The sequence below is a fragment of the Anomalospiza imberbis genome, chromosome 8 (genome assembly GCF_031753505.1).
Source record: "Anomalospiza imberbis isolate Cuckoo-Finch-1a 21T00152 chromosome 8, ASM3175350v1, whole genome shotgun sequence".
Lineage (NCBI taxonomy): Eukaryota > Metazoa > Chordata > Aves > Passeriformes > Viduidae > Anomalospiza > Anomalospiza imberbis.
This window is the reverse complement of record NC_089688.1, coordinates 3489361-3504124: the sequence shown is the minus strand read 5'-3', so window position 1 is coordinate 3504124 and position 14764 is coordinate 3489361. Positions and strand designations below refer to the sequence as shown.

The following is a 14764-nucleotide window of genomic DNA, read 5'->3' as shown; positions in this document are numbered from 1 at the left end:
GGTCTGGGAGGTGGGGAGGTGTTTTCCAACCTAAATCCATCTGGGAGCCTTGTGAACTACAGCAAATGCTGGGGGTTTTTTTGTCTCTTGCTTCACAAGGAAAGAACAGGATTGAACAAGCTGGGTCAGGTGTGGGGGAGGAATATTGAGCAGGTGACTCTGGAGCAGTGGCTGAGCAAGGAAATGTCTGGTGTGAGAGCCCAGAAATCAGTGGAACTCCTTTCCAAGTCACTTGAACCAAAGGCAGTAACCAAACCCAGTACACCACATGAGAGCAAGAGTTCCACAGCGAGACCTGGGCAGCAAGTCAGGAACGGCAGAGACACCTCGTCACCTTCCTGCACAAGGCAGGAAAGCAAAGCTAAGGAACAATCAGCAAACTGGCCATTACCAAGCACAGCTCCTCCTGAAGCAGCTCTCCTGCTGGAGAGCCCATTTTCACCTCAGACAGCCAGCAAGGAAGGGATGCACACCCACAAGTGCCTTCACCAGCCTGAAGCTCTGCTGCAGCTCCTTCCTCCCCTCTCTCACAGCGAGGCTTTTTATTTCTTAAATGCATCAAGCACGTCTCACAAACCTCTCGTAGCCACTTAAAGCCAGGGGTTAAGTGCAGCTCAAGTGAGGCAGCATTTCTCCTGCTACACTAAAATTGTCTCACATGTTGCTTTTTCTGTTGGTGCCACAGGCATGAGAGGGAAGCAGGAGGGAGCTGGAAGGCAGCAAGTGCAGCTACAGGCACAGGAAAGCAACTCCAGGGTGGCTCTGCACAGGTGACTCGGCTGGGGTGCAGCCTGCTCCCAAATCCCACAAACAGAGCCCGTTCCCTGCGTGTCCAGAGGCAGGGGATGTGCTCTCCACGTGCTGGGAGTGCTTTATTCCTCGTGGCAGGTGAGCAGCAAAGCTCCTGCCAGGGTATCATGCTCAGGGAGGGACCACAGACCTCAAACTCCCGGCAAGGCTTTGCCCTCAGCTGTCCCACACATCAAACTCAGCAGGAACATTTCTCTCCTGACACTGACTCGAGTCTCCTGGGAAAAGAGATTCTTCTGGCCACTGCAAAGAAAAAAAATAAATGAGCCACCTGCACACAAATGCACCGAGGGCAAAGAATTCAAGCTGGGTTTGCACTCCACTCATTTGCTGCAGGTAAAGTTACAGGATGACACCTGTGACAATCAGGTGTGTGTTGAATCAGTTTAGAAGGCAGCTGTAAGAGCAGCAATTGCTCTGTGCTAACCATCAATACGTCCCCAGACTGATGCAAAAGACCTCTAAACCTCAGGAAGAGATTTTAAACAGGCTTAACACCAACATTAACAAGTGGCAGATGACTTGCTGGAGTTGAGAGGTCATCCCCGTGGGAGAACAGCACAATGTGTCCATAAATAAACTAACTCGACAAAACAAGTACAGCTGAGCCCTAAGGAAGCAAAATAAATTAAATAAATTGAAGCTTCCAGCTACAGAAGTTATGTCAACTTTCAGAGGTTCCCATAGTTCACAGCAGAAATTTGTTTCATGTGCTCCAAGCTTTTTAGTCTCAGTCTTGGCCTCAAAGCCATCAGCTTGGAGAAGGAATTTAACTTGGAAAAGGTATTTTCTGGACAACACACCCCTGCTAGGCTACAGTAATTGCTTTTTAATATTGCTTCTTTCAGGCATTGCTGCAACAATCCTCCTGTGCAGGTAAACAAATGGTAAGGGACGGCCATTTCCCAGGCTTTGATGGGTATACAGGTAGAAATTCCATATAACAAAAATATATCCTTCAGAGTTAGCTTTGGAGAATGCTCTGTTAGCTAAGGCTCTGCCTCCACCATGGAAAAAGCCCTTTGGGACAGGCAAACCTGGCCATGCACTCTCAGCATGAGATCTGGCACCTGGCAAAGTCCTATTGGCTATTCTGCAGTGGGCATTTGGCTGGAATTCCACAGCTTTCCTGGAATTCCACAGCTTTTCCTGGAACTCCCCCCAACACACACACACACACCCCAGCAGCAACAGCTCAATCCTGAGTACTGCAAGGAGAGAACACACATTTTCACTTTGAACAGAACCGGATTGTGATTTAACTCTGACCCCTTCAGCGCCATCCATTCCCCCTGTGCATCCCCCCATCCCCAGCCCAACACTTTGCAGTGGTTTTGGTATTTCAGCAGGAGCTACCTTCCCCTTTTCCTCCGGAAAGTTTCTGTAGTAAACTTTGACACCCAGTTACCAAACTGTGGCATTTGAAAGACACACAAGTTCCCTGAAGAAACCAAAACACTGGATTGGAACAGGGGGGAGGGAATTCCCTGCTGTGGTCTGCTCCTGTTAAAAATACCCAATCTGAAGGCTGCACCTGCACAGATGTGAGGGATTAATAGTATCTTCCAAACAAGTCTGTGAACAAGGAAAATATAACTGGCTTTTGCACTACTTCCCTTTTTGAGAGGCCATTTCCTGCAAAGCATCCTTTACTCAACTTTTCCATGAGCTTTGTAAACGCCCAACAGCTTCTTCCAGCTTCAACACTTCATCAGATGATTTATGAAAGGCGCAAAAACGCTACATTGGCAGGAAAGAGAAAAACTGAGCTCTACAAGTGTTATCTGCAAATTTGACCTGAAGAAAACAACATATTTTCGCTTAAAATTAACAGAAAATAGGGTGGAAAATTGAGCTAAATCTTCCATAAAATGGGAAAGTGCTGCTGAGGCTGCAGACAAATCCTGTGCTCAGAAGCAAGGAGTCACTATCAGCAGAGAAGACCTTCCCTGGAATGCACAGGTGCCTTGTTCAAAAGGGATAACAGGAACACAGTACCAAGAGGAGCACTGCATAAAACCACCAAAGTCGTGACAGTAAACAAACCCATTTGAAAATGGCTGTTTGTCCCCTTTTCTGTCGAACAGCCCAAACCAGGGATTGATTGTCTGCTTTCAGTTCCCAACGTAAGCAAGAAATTTAAGCTCCCACATCCTCAGAAATATCAGCAGTACAAGATATCCAATTTCTCAGCTAAAGAAACTTTCCTATTGCAGATTTGACAAGCCAGCTGGCCTCATATCTGGCAAAAATGCAGTTTCTGGATCCACCTCCCCAAAACTGGACACACCTCAGCATCAGGAATCTGTTCCATCCCTCTAAGAGCCATCTGCAATATCTTGGGGCTCCGGCCAAGCAATTAATTCCTCCTAATTACTGGAATGGGACCACCCCCAGCTGGAATTGCAGCCAGCTCTCCCTCCCTGCCCTGCCCTTGGGGGGATGCTGATCCCTGACTCCAGCTTCAGGCACTCTGCTGGGAAAAGCAGACCCTGGAAATGGGATCCTGGCTGCACTTCTGGATGTAAACATGCAGGGGGACGTCCTGCAGGACAAGCAGGTCACACGGCCCTGGCACAGTGACACCTGCGACCTGGGAGGGAGCAGCACTGGGATGCCTCCAGTTGCATCCTGGCTCACCACAGCCAGCTTGGGGAGAAGCCAGACACATCCCCGGACAGCCTGCAGGATGAGGATCCTCCCTCCTCTCCCTCGCAGCTCTGCTCAGTGGTTTGGTTCTTAAACGAAGGGGAAGGAAGTGTGGCAAAGCATCCTCCCCATCCCCACAACCCACACGTGGAGGGGTGTCCCAATCCTCACAATCCTAAACTTTGAGGGTGTCCCAGTCCCCACAAGCAATACTTGGAGGGGTCCAATCCCCACAATTCCACACCTGAAGGGGTGTCCCACAATCCTGAACTTTGAGGGCTGTTCCTGTGCCCCACAATCCTGAAATTTGAGGGCTGTTCCTGTGCCCCACAATCCTGAACTTTGAGGGCTGTTCCTGTGTCCCACAATCCTGAACTATGAGGGCTGTTCCTGTGCCCCACAATCCTGAAACTTTGAGGGCTGTTCCTGTGCCCCAAAATCCTGAAATTTGAGGGCTGTTCCTGTGCCCCACAATCCTGAACTTTGAGAGGCATCCCAGTCCCCAAAACCCACACTTTGAGGGGTGTCCCTATTCCCCACAACCCACACTTGGAGGGGTATCCCAATCCCCCCATCCCCACACCTGGAATGGCGTCCCAGTCCCCACAATCCTAAACTTTGAGGGATGTCCCAATCCCCCCAAGCCCACACTTGGAATGGTGTCCTAGTTTCCCTGGAAGAGTGTCCCAATCCCCATAATCCTGAACTTGGAAGGATGTCCCAGCCTCCAAAATCCTGCATTTTGAGGGGTGTCCCAATGCCCACAGTCCCTGTCCCCCACAACCTGAAACACAACCTGGATGACACAACCCAGCTGCAAAAAGGGGAGCTGAAGTCCCAAAAGCAGGAGAAGGTTCTGCCCTCATCAGATACAGCCACAGATCTTCCTACATAGGATTTAAGATGGACTGACATGCCTTGCAAAAGCAGTTTAATTAAGGAAAAAATAAAATATTCTCCATAAACTGCAATACAAAAGAAAAATCAACACAGCCCCTAAATTTCTGATGCTGACCTTACCAAGCCAAGCTTTGTTTCCTTCTTCAGCACATTAAAAATCCAGTTTATGCTTCAATGACTGAATCACCAGTTGTTACAAACTATCTACATCACTTTCATCCCCTCCCTGAAGTTTCCAGGAAATTCACTGCATCTGCACATGACAGGAGAATCCAAGTTTTACAACACTTGCCAGAACGATATTCCTGCATTCTGAGCACAGGGAACAGCACACCCAAACAGGGGCTGACCTGGCAAAGGCAGCTGCTGCTGGAATGCCAAATTCCCCTCCCCTCTCACCTTACCAGAAACCCCAAATGCAGCACAAGGTTCCCAAAGCAAGGCAGGACTTGGGGCCCATAGGACAGGACAGTGCCTGTGGAGGTGGGAATGGACAGGGGGAGGTGGGAGTGGACACCAGGAGGTGGGAATGGACACCAGGAGGTGGGAATGGACACCAGGATATAGGAATGGACACCAGGACGTGGGAATGGACAGGGGGAGGTGGGAGTGGACACCAGGAGGTGGGAATGGACAGGGGGAGGTGGGAATGGACACCAGGATATAGGAATGGACACCAGGACATGGGAATGGACAGGGGGAGGTGGGAGTGGACACCAGGATGTGAGAATGGACACCAGGACATGGGAATGGACAGGGGGAGGTGGGAATGGACACCAGGATGTGAGAATGGACACCAGGACATGGGAATGGACAGGGGGAGGTGGAATGGACACCAGGATGTGGGAGTGGACAGGGGGAGGTGAGAGTGGACACAAGGACATGGAAGTAGACACGAGGACATGGGAGTGGACACCAGGAGGTGGCAGTGGACAGGGGGAGGTGAGAGTGGACACCAGGACATGAGAGTGGACACCAGGACATGGGAGTGGACATGGACGACGTGGAGGAACAGTGAACAGACAGGAAAGCCACAAGGACTGCTCCCAGAGGTGATTTCCAAGTGTGTTCTATCTGCACTTCTGAGCCTTGCACAAACCTCCCTCACTCCGCTGCCCAGAGGCAGCACCAGAGGTGGCAAGTCAAACTTGGGAATATTTGCAGAGTCACGCTGGGAATACTCGTATTAAATACTGTGCTTAAAAGCCTGTTGCTTTGCTGCACATCAGTACTTCCATGGAGGAATTATTTAAGTACACAGCTCTGTAAGCACCTAAGGAAGTGTCCAGATAAGGAATAGCTCTGCTCCTTCTCCTTCTCTTCCCTCTTGTCTGAGGAACTCCAGGAACGGTGCTGCCCTCACCCTGCCACTGTAAATCATAGCAATAAAAACCCCAATTAAAACCAAAAAGGTACTTTGCTCAAGACAATCGGGCAGGACAATCTGTCTTCTAAAGGCCTGACTTGAACACTTCATTTTTAAAAAGTCCAGCCCAAATAAAATAAGTAGGTTATTAAGCACTCGGCAGTCCCTTCATATAAATGTCCATGGAGTAATTCACTGCTTTTATGAAAAAGGAAATGTTTTTAAAGCAGACCAGGAAAGGAAACAAATCCTCAGAACCAGAAGATAATACTGCCTCCAGAGAAGCCACTACAGAAACCATTTCTCTTTTTATTTATTTTAATTCTTCGCCCACTTTTAAGGCTATAAGGACATCAGCATGTTCAGCTCTCCAAATTCTTCTTGTGTCACTTTGCAGTGTCTGTGGAAATAAATGGACTTTTCCTCCCTTCCAGCTGAAGTTTGTGGGGCCTCTTCTATGACCATCAACACCACAAAGACAAAAGGGTGCAAGAACTCTGCACCACCATTCTGCGCTCAAGCATTGCTCCAGCACCCCCAAATCCAGCAATCCCAGGCAAAGATTGGCAAAGAGACTCCACAACACCGGAGTACTTCTTCCCAACAGCGGGTAGCACTAACTGAACAGGGAGCAGTCTGGTGTGCAAATGCTACACTGGAATACACCCCACAGGCTGCACTGGGGTCTAGCCCAACTATCCCAATTTGGGACAGTACTGGGAAGCAAGCAAGTCTGAGCACTTCCAGCTGTGTGCACACATCCTGTCGCTGCACTGGCTATTCACCACCAGCAAGTGTCCTCCAGTCATTTCCAAAAGCAAGACCCGCTTCAGCTCAGTCTGCTGCAGACCCTCAGCTGCCTCTCGTTTTTAAAGAAAAATAAAACTCAACCACACCTCAGTCCCAAACACAAAGTTTGTTGACACAGCTGACAGTCACTGCAGAAGTTACACCGGTTCAGGGGTGCAGAAAATGTCATTAATGCTTTGCATGACCCAGACCTGAAAGAAGCCCGTTACTGATATTCCCTGTGCTGCTGTTTCCCTCAGTGTTGTTATTTCCCTCTTGATAAGGCCCCACCCTGCCAGGCAAACCACAGAGCACGTCTCCAAAACATCATGGAACACCCTTTAACACTGGAAACTGGGAAGATGAAGACAAGGTGAGGGAACACAAGACTGCTCTTTAACAACCATGAATTAAATCAGCCCAGAAAGCTCACTTTGAACAGATGTACTCCAGCCTTGGGTTTCTCTGGGAACAAAAGGTGAACCTGTAAGCAGAGATTCAGTGATAGGGATCAGAGGTGACAGCTCTGAGGTGTTCCCTCCTCCCCTGGGTGCCAGGGTGGGAAGCCTCTGCCTGCCACAAGCCACCCTGCCACCACAACCACTCCCTCACAGAGGAAATCACCAGTGTTCCAGGCTGGGAAATTCAACAGGCTCCTCTCCAGTGAATACAGAGTTGTGGAATGGCTCCATCCTGGCTTGGAAGGGACCTTCAAGCTCACCTCTGATGAGCACATGCAGTGAGCCCAGAGTTTGGAACCTGCACCTTGCGAAGGTTGGGAGCTCCATGTCCCCACGGCTGCCTGTGTCAGGAACACGTCCAAGCCCCCTCTGCAAGGTGTCAGGGTGCCTCTGCATGAATGCAAGGCTCCCATCCCATAATACTCATGGTGAAAAGTGCAGCAAGATAGAGGCAGGCAAAGCTTTATCCACCTCACAATTTCTGGGAAGCTCAGAGCAGAAGGGCCAAGCGCTCCCTGGGTTATTACCCCATACCTGGGTTATTATCCAATCTTCAAATAAACACAAGTCATTAATTTATTAGCATGACATCACATCCTGCAGCCTGAATTTCAACACATGGCCGTAACAGTGGAACCACGTGAAGAAATACAGCATTCCCTAGGATTTCTAATCTGCTTTTCAACCTTTTACCTTGGAAAGACCTAAATGGATGTCCTGGACATCCCTGGAAACAAGATCCCCAGGGAGTTAATAAACACAAAGACAAAACAGTCTATGAACTTAACCAACGTTTTGTAGAGCAGACAATTATTTTAAATATTTGCTCACATCCAGCTACAAATGGGCAGCATTAAAGCACAATTACAGTGTGAGGGTGATTACAAAGTTATGAGGTTAAAAGAGATTGTTTGCATTAAGTACAAGAAGTCTAACAGGAAGAATCATAAAAGGGTTTTAGACTGGCAGCCACTCAATAAAGTGGCCAAGGAAAGTTCCCTGCAGACAGTTATAAATGATGCTGCTCAATTCACTTGTGCCCTGATGGACCATGAGTTAAGGAGCAGCAGTCAGAAATTAAGATAGCTAAGGAGTAGTTCATTAAGAACAGCAACTCAGCTGGCCAGACACAGAGAAGAAAACAGCTAATGGCCTTTAGTGCATCAATCTGGTGCACCTGTATCCAATATCATCTGGGTCTCAGGTTCCTCGCTCTCCTCCCCGGCACTGAATCAAGCTTGCAGGATATCTCCCCACACCAGGTGGGAATCCCTCTCCCTAGAGCAGCCCATCTCCTTCTTTGGACATTTTCAAACCCCAGTGGGACCCTGAGAAACCTGACATTTCTTTGGGGTTAGGCCTGCTCAAAGGAGGAAGTAATACAGATTTGCCTGTGGTTTGTGATTGTCATCTCCACAAGTATTCTCCCAGCCACTTACACTTCCTGAACCCGTGGCTGAACTCTGGCATTCCCTCTCAAAAACATTCTAATTCTTGGATACAAGACATGTGGCTGGATGGGTCTGTGTCTTCTCAGCATTCTCAGACACTCATTTTCTTGCAGGCAAAGGAATTCTGAACAAACCATAAGAACTCAAATAATCTCCTTCTGATAAATGTGCTTAGGGCCCTGTTTTTGTTTTTAAAATGGCCTTTGATAACCAATCTATTTATGTTTTGAAAGGAAGAAAAAATGAATCAGGAAATTGCACAGGCACAAAAACAAAGGCAATAACTGACAAAGAGGGTTTTTTTAATTTGTGGGTAATTGCTCATTAGTGCAAAATAAGGTTTTTGCAGTGTTTCACGGAGAGTAGATAAGAACCCCCAGTCCATTACTGAGTATTGCTTTTGGCAAAGGCGAGCTTCCCCCAGGGTGGAGAGCCCCCATAAAACCACGATTCCATTAAATATGGATCCTGACATCCCAAAAGCACCTGGCAAAGGGAACAACATGTTCTGTCGAGTCATTTAGCAGGGATCTTCACGTGCTTGCACTCACCCTTTTCTGTCCACTCTTGCCTTGTTCACAGCTCTGCTTTGGACATCACCTCCTCCCACTGCCTCTGCTGAGCACCCCAAACTTCAGCACTTTGGAACATGGGTGTTCCTTCCTCTAAGTCTGGTTTACTCTCTTATCCCACTAAAAATGTATTCCCCAGACACTCAACAGACCACTGGCACCCCCTGCAAGGGGCAAAGCTCACCCACAAGTGCTGGATTTTCCCTCCCAGTTAAAGCAAGTGGGTTTTGAGCCCTGTTGCATCACAGAATCCCAGAATGGTCTGGGTAGGAAGGGACCTTAAAACCCAACCCGTTCCACCCCCTGCCATGGCAGGGACACCTTCCACTATCCCAGGCTGCTCCAAGCTCTGTCCAACCTGGCCTTGGACACTTGCAGGGATGGGACAGCCACAATTTTTGTGCCAGCACTGAAGGAGGACACCCTGGAGTGCTCCCTCTGGGAGCAGCTCACCACTGACATGGCCAAGCAGGTATCTCCAGCAGCAATTGCTCTCAAGGCACTTTCAAGGTCTTTTTCATCCTCCTGACAGCAGAGCCATGTTTAAGCCTTTCAAATAGCTTTAAATTAACTTCCCTGACAAACTTTTCCAGAGCAATATAAGCTGGCTACGTAAAACTCCAGGCAGGGACACACAGAAGACAAAGAGCAGACCTGAGAGCGGAGCAGACGCTCGATTTCGATGGAGCTGTTTCATTACTATGTAGATTCAAAGCCATTCCTGCAGTTACTGAAGCACTACCCCAGCCCTCCCAGCAAGCAAAAATCCATTTTGTGTACAAATAGGGCTTTTACAGCTTTGGCACAGTGCTCGACTGCAGAGTCAAACTTTTTAATGCCTGATAAGATTTTACTTGAAAGTGGCAGGAGAGCTCATGCCAGGAGCCCGTATGAAATGCCAGCTCAGTGGCAGAAGGTCAAAGCCTGGTATCAGGAGATTTAATAGAAGTGCTTCCAGACAAACTTCTTAAAAGCACTGTGCTATCTAGGGAGGCACAGATTTACACACTTGGAGAGCCAAGGACCAATCTTTATGACTCCTTTCCAATCGAGGGTTATTTCTTTAACACTTTATCTCACAAAAACCACAGCAGTAGTGTCTCCTTTCCTGTGTCTAACCAATCCTTGGGTATTTGGCTGAAGTTAAGCATAAAGAAGTGTTTATTGCCACAGTTTTTGTTAAAAAAAAAAAAAAAAAAAAAAAAAAAAACACCAAAAAAACACCCACCAAAAACACAAACCAAACAAAAAACACCCCAAACAACCCCCAGCTCCTCCCAGAACAACAAACTCCCAGGTGCAGAAGTTGCTAATGTCCTGAATAAAAGCCCCAGAAGACAGACCCAGACAACTGAGTTTAAAGACCAACATCCCAAACAATTAACCTTTCTCCAGCAGTACCTAGAACTATGGCTGGAGAAGCAGAAATTTAAATTGAACTGAAAGGCTCTATAATTTTTACCTTTTTTACAGAAGTGTTTAAGGTTAAGTTGGTGTCAACAATGACCCTGAGCAGATGTCAAGCATTAAGACTTTCAACACAGTGGATTTTGCCAGCTGTCACCAGGCTGTAATGTACAAAGGGACAGTAAAACCCCATCAAACCCTGATCTGTCTGCTCAGGGTCTCCCCTTCCATCTACACAGATGCACTGTTGGATTCACTCACTCTTAAGAGCAGATTTGCAAGTGCTCCTCCACTCTCCCATTAAAGCATTTCAATTGTCTGCCTCTGCCATTTTAACAAATTCAAGTATAAGACTTTAAATTCAATTAGCACAAATCTCAGTGCTCCCAACATTAGATTTGCAAGTGACATTTAGTGGCATTCAACACACACTGAGCTAAGCTAATACACTAATGGACCAGCAAGGGAAATTGTAAAACACTCCCAATTGCAATGCTCCTTTTTAGTAAAGGAAATTAAAGGAGTAGGCTGCAGTGGACAGGAGGAGATGGCAGCTATGAAAAATCCTTCTTAAGCCAAGGCTGCAAAAGCTCTCCTCTCCAGATCCACCTGTTCAGAAAGGGGCACTTTTAAGGCTCTTTCAGTCCTTCAGAGAGGATTTACCCTGGTTTTACTTCTGATGAAGGCTTAGACAATGCAGCCCCACTGTGTGCTGTTCCCCAGACACAGAGAGCAGGGATAAAATTCCCAAGCCTTGTCCCACACAGCTAAGAAGGATGTGACAGTGCCCACAGCACCCCAAAAAGCCAGTCCAGCAAAGCCACCTGAGGAATTCTGCCACCACACCTGTGCCTCACCCAGCTTGCTAAGGAAGCTGCCAGTTTGCCTGCACTAGAAAAACCCAAAGCTACTGGACTTCAGAGGTTCCTTTTTTTTTTCCCCAACTGGCAATATGCTTTGTTTTAGTTCCATTTAAACAGAAAAGGCTACCTTCAAGCAGTTTCAAAATCAGGGAGACAGAAGCCAGACCAGGCTAGGAAGTCAGGGAGGAAAAAAAGTGTTAGAGTCATGGCTCTAAGCAGAGGGAGATTTATTTTGTTGTGCATTTAAATCTAAGCAAATTAGCACAGGCTAAACCTAGGGAAGATGCTTTTCCCAATAAGGATTTATTAGTGGTTTTCTTTGATTATGGATGTGTAATTGGACAGCAGACAGGACTGTAGAAGCACACAAAGGAAACATCAACAGGACATCTGTCCCACTCTAGATTTGCTCCCCTGATTTGGATGAGTCAACCGTAAAGCCCAGCAACAGCAGTAACTGCATTTCTTTAAGAAACATGTTGCAGTCTCCAAAATTAAGTTTTTTCTTTCCAGTTCTTGATCAAGGACTATCAAGAGTCACTTTCAAGAATTTGGGGGTTTTTTCTCCCCTCAACTACAAAACCACATTTGATAAGACCAGAAACAATACAGACAAGTGTTTTAGAGATGTTTAAATCCCAGAATCCCAGAATGGTTTGGGCTGGAAGGCACCTCAAAGACCCTATTTTCCACCCCACTGCCACGGACAGGGACACCTTCCACCAAGCCCCACTACACAGTTACACCTGGCAGCTTATTAGGATGGATGTTCTTTTAATCCATGAAAAGGCAAAGTAACCTGCACCAAACACTGCCTCTGCTAAGCAGATTTTCAAAATAATAAAATGTGACTGGGTTGAAATAATCCCAAAAAGCTGGTCTGTTTCACACAATCCTCCATCTTCTCCATTTCCCCCAGCATTTAGGGGAAGGAGGGGACAGGACTTAATAATGAACTTAATGATGTCACACCACACACTTTGGGAATTCAAGCTGTATTAAAAGCTGGAGATTCCATGCAGAGCACCAGCCTTCCAGAGGGCTCCTGCCCCTCTCTGGGTGCTGGTTCCCTGGGCCCAAAAAGCCTCCAATGACACCAAAAATCCTTCAGAAAGCACTGCCAGTACATCAGAGCTCAGTTCATGACCATCAGAGCCAAGAAAGCTCTAAAAAACTCAGGTTTTTGAGCTCATTTTAAGCTCACCTCTACTTCAGAGTGCTTTCTCCCCGTACAGCTGGGTTTGATGTGCTGCACTTGAATCACGACTGAAACAGCATCAGGTGCTCTGCTCCACTTCAGCAAAGAACAGCCTGGACCTACCTGGCTGGGCAGCCCTAGAAATCCTTCCTGCCCTACTCAAGTCCCTGCAAACCACCCCAGGAAACAGGGACCTCGTGCCATGTCCAGCAAAAGCAGCCTTCAGGCCTGTGTGCAACACTCCTTCACTTTTTGATGATGCTATATGGATTTATTCTATTACTCCAACAGGCCCTTTCCCCAGCAAGGGTCTGGATTCTTTCTGAGCAGGTTTTTTTTTTTTCCCCCACAGGATGTCCTGCTGCCCCAATTAAAAAGCCTTTAATTCCACAACCATTCCTTAAGGCCAGGCTGAAATTGCTTTTAAATCTGAGTAAGTCCCAGGCCACCCATATTTAGTGCACCAATTAACCAACGTTGAGTGATGCAGAGAGGCAGCAACCAGAAGAAGGAAGACCGTTTAAGGCATCATCACCCACAGTGCACAGGTCTAGTTCAAGGGAACTCAAGAATTATCTAATTAAAAGTAGCACCTATTCAAGCTTGATGAGTGTTGAGAGAAGCAATGAGATCCATGGAAAACAACAAATCACTGCCTTTTAACCATTAACTCTGAGCAGTCAAATAACATCCATAACACCTGCAAGTCCTGAAAATCATCCACCTACTTGGATTTATTAAATTTGTGTCACATTAAAAGCTAATTAACATGAATGAGAGATGCTGTTCTCAGGTTGATAATGTAGAAGGAGAAAGAAATATAGTAATTTGGGAATCACCGTTTGTTGCACAGATCACAAACACAGTCTAAAGGCATCTGAGCTGAATTTAGTTCTGCTCCACATGCCCACAAACTCAGAAAAATCACAGCCATCTCTCTGGATTTAGAGGGGGTTTATTACCTATACTGGAAAAGCAGCCTTTACCTTTTGTCTGCCACCAACCAGGGGGACTGCCCTCTCTTTCCAAACTCTACACAACTTCACAAAGCTGGAGCAATTTTGACACCCACAAAATACTACACAAAACAAACCAGAATGCAACTCCAATACAGCATCCACTCCCCAAAAAACACAGCTAAGCCCAAACCCACCAAGATCCGCAGCACCACTTCCACTGACTTCAGCCAGGTGGTTTGTACTGGTTCTGTGTTTTGCACTGCTTCACAGCTGGGCATGGAAGCCAACAAAGAAGCTTTTTCAGCCATGTGGACCTGGGAGAAGGGAGTCTGAAGGCATCACTACAAATCCTGCTGTCACACCAGGCTGCACCATCAGCCAAAGTGACACGAGGACGTTCACTGACATCCCGGTGCTGCTCTGCTAGGAGAGGCTGCCTGCATCAGCAAGCTTCAGCAGCACCATGTCAATATGGCAGAGCTCCCGTTTTTTTACAAATAATAATATTTTTCTCTCTCTTCCCATCCTCTCTCCGTGTATTTATGGTGCCTTGAAGGCACCGAGGCACTCTTTAATGAGGTTTTCACACAAGACAGAATAAATTAGAAACCTTGATCAAAACAGGCCCTCCAGGAGGAACACAGTACAAAGACAGCCCCATGCTTTATACACCGTGAAAAATCCAAATACTGCAGCCGGGCAATCAGCAAGCCATTCCACGAGCAAACAGGGAGCACACCCTCCTGCCAGGGCGCCCGTGACGGAGAGGTCTCTCCTTTTCACCCCCATTCTGCCCCCCAAGAGGGGGACAAAGCCATCACCCCCGTGCCACCCCACAAACCTCAGCCCCAGCAAGGAAGCACAGCCCCAATGCCACCACGATGGGATGGGATGGGATGGGATGGGATGGGATGGGATGGGATGGGATGGCATGGGATGGGATGGCATGGGATGGGATGGAGCTGCTCCCACTCTCAGCAGATGCCTCTGGAGCAGGGAGCATCCCGCCTTTGCATCCCAGCAAGCAGAGGGACTGGAGCCCCCAGGCCGAGGGGACCGGGCTCACCCCCACACTGCCACCTGAGCTAAGGGGACTAGATGTCTCCGCAGAGCCTCTGGGCAGGGAGGACCAGACCCGCCACGCCAGCACCGGGCGACGAGGGACAGACCTGAGCAGGCTGAAGGGAACAGAGCCGCTCCTGGCTCCTGGGGCTGAGGGGGCTGCAGCCCCTCGAGCTGGGCTCCCGAGCTCCCCCGGTACCAGCCGCAGCCGCCCGAGCTCGGGCTCCCGGCGCTCCCCCGGGACCCGCTGCGGCCCCACGAGCCCGGGCTGCAGAGC

At 48.0% G+C, this 14764-nt stretch overlaps 1 protein-coding gene across 2 annotated transcripts in view; it reads right to left on the bottom strand.

The window, feature by feature from the left end:
- The window catches only part of SGMS1 (sphingomyelin synthase 1), a 93629-nt gene that overhangs the window by 78274 nt on the left and 591 nt on the right, over positions 1-14764 (bottom strand). The window lies entirely within an intron of this gene.